Here is a 2,630-nt window from a genome sequence, read left to right as displayed (position 1 = left end):
TTAATTGCCCTAGCTATGACTGGGCAGCCTTGTCTTATTCCCATTTTCAGGGAAAATGTTTCCAGCTTATGTCCATTTAGCAATATGTTAGCTGTGGGTTTATCATAGATGGCACTTACTATTTTGAGGTAAACACCTTCTATACCTAGGTGTTTGAGGGTTTTTATCAAGAATGGATGCTGAATTGTATCAAAAACTTTTTCTGCATCGAATGAGAAGATTGTGTGGTCCTTGTTTTTACATCTGTTGATGTATTTAATTACATTTATGGTCTTGCAAATGTTGAACCAACCCTGCATCCTAGGGATCAAGCCTACTTGGTCATGGTGGATAACTTTTGAGGTGTGTTTTTGGATCTGATTTGACAGAATCTTGTTGAGGATTTTTGCATATATGTTCATACAGGATATTGGCCTATAAGTCTCTCTTTTTGTTGAATCTTTACATGGTCTTGGTATCAGTGTGATGTTATCTTTGTAAAATGTTTTGGGGAGAATTTCATCTTTCTCAATTTCCTGAAAAACTTCAGTAGGATTGGTATCATCTCCTCCTTATATGTTTTGTTGAATTCTGCTGAAAAGTCATCCAGTCCAGGGCTTTTTTTTTTTGTAGGTAGTTTTTATTTGACAGAGTGAATTTCCTGGGTTGTTTTTGGTTTGTTTAGTGTCTCAATGTCTTTTTGTTTCAACCCAAGGAGATTGTATGATGTCAAAAAGTCCTCCATTTCATTTAGGTTATCAAGTTTGTTTCCATATAGATGTACAGAGCAGTCTCTGATAATCTTTTGTATTTCTTTGGGGTCAGTTGTGATTTTATCTTTTGTATTTCTGATTGTGTTTATCTGGACTTTTTCTTGGTCATTCTGACTAGGAGTCCATCAATCTTGTTAATTCTTTTTTTAAAAAAACTAGTTTTTTGTTTTGTTGATGTTTTCAATGATATTTTTGTCTTCTATGCCCTCCATATTTGGGCTCTTATTTTAGTGATTTGGATTCTGCTAAAGTTGGGAATTGGTGGTCTTCTCTTTTCAGCTCCCTTATGTGATTTGTTAGACTGTCAATTTGGAATCTTTCCATTTTCTCGATATATGTTGTTGAAAGATAAATTCCCCTCTTAGAACTGATTTTATAGCATCCCCGAGGTTTTGGTAAGATGCTTCTTCATTTTTATTTGTTTCTAGGAATCTTTTCATTTCTGCTTTGGTTTCAGTGTTAACTCAGTAGTTGTTCAGCATCATGCTGTTTAGTGTACCTGTCTTTGTGAGCTTTGGGGAAATTTTGTTGGTGTTGATATTTATTTTTCTTCCACTGTGATCTGAGAAGGTGCCTGGCAATATTTCAACCTTATGGAATTTGTTTATGCTTCATTTATGGTCAAGAATATGATAGATCTTGGAGTATGTTCCATGTGGTGATGAGTAGAATATATATTCTGTGATTTTGGGGTGGAATAATAAACAGGACATCCAGATATTAACTGTTACAGAAATAAAATAAGATGGGACATTTTAATAAACTGTTTAAAGTATTTTCTAAAGAGATTTCCTCCACAACCAGAGATCTTGAATAGCTTCCAATCAGTCATTTGGAAGCAATTCTTCACATAATTGATTAACTTGGCTTCCACTTTGGAAAGAGGAGCACCTTTTCCTATACTTGCTTGCATTTTGCCTTAATGTCTTTTACAGAGCTAGGTCCTTTTGGTGTTTTAGGAGTTTTTTCCTGTTTTTTGATGGATTCTTGAACTTTCGTCTTGGTGTTGATGGTTTTAAGTCTTTTCCATTCTGGTCTGATTTTTGTGCATTTTTGGGTGGAGTATTGCATACAGATATCTGCACTGGAGCTTTTTCTTCAGCTTCCTCATCATCAAAATCATCATCATCATCATCATCATCTTCATCAGCAGCAAGCTTTACTTTTCTCTGAGGAAACTTCATGCCACCTCCCGATAGGAAGGAACAGATCTCTTTCCTGATATACTTAAGAGTTTCACACCCTAATCCTCTTCATCTTCTGACTCTGCATCTTCTTCCACAGCTACTAAGTGGTGTCCACTAATTTGCACATGCCCTCAACCACACTTTAACCATGATCTCACGAGTGGTGTTAGTTCAAAGCCGACAAGGGAAACTGTTGGCTGTATAGACATCTTCAAAGTTGCCAGTGTTACTTTTATTGGGTTGCCTTCATAATTCATTGCTCTGCTTTAGCAATGTGCAATTCATCCTTTGCACCAGCCCCTAAACTGACTGTTCTTAAAGATAACTGGTGCTCATTTTCATCATTATCCACCTTAAAGTGATTATCTTTGCCAGCCTTTAGTTCATAACCAAAAAGATAGTTCTGGGGCTTAAGGGGCTCATGTCCATGTTCATCGAATCTTCCATGGGGTGGTGGTGCTCACTTAGGCGACAGAGAAGGCAGACGGAGGTAAACGAATACTGCTCCAGAGAGAAGTTGCATAGGATGGACTCACACCAGGGAAAGCTCTTTTTTAGTATTAACTTTTTGTCTTCTATGTCCCGATTTTGGACTTTTATTTTGGTGATCTGGATTCTTCTGCAGAAGTTAGGGATTTGGTGGTCTTGTTTTTCCAGCTTCCTTAGGTGATTTGTTAAGCTGTTAACTTGT

At 36.8% G+C, this 2,630-nt stretch overlaps 1 pseudogene; it reads right to left on the bottom strand.

The window, feature by feature from the left end:
• Nucleotides 1–1,531: 1,531 nt before the first annotated feature.
• LOC103263715 lies at nucleotides 1,532–2,386 on the bottom strand (annotated as a pseudogene).
• Between the last annotated feature and the right edge of the window lie 244 nt (nucleotides 2,387–2,630).

This window comes from Carlito syrichta, unplaced genomic scaffold (genome assembly GCF_000164805.1).
Source record: "Carlito syrichta isolate Samal-C Ts95f unplaced genomic scaffold, Tarsius_syrichta-2.0.1 Scaffold305232, whole genome shotgun sequence".
NCBI classification, from domain to species: Eukaryota; Metazoa; Chordata; class Mammalia; order Primates; family Tarsiidae; genus Carlito; species Carlito syrichta.
The sequence above is the reverse complement of the archived record's forward strand: the minus strand, read 5'-3'. Positions and strand labels throughout refer to the sequence as shown.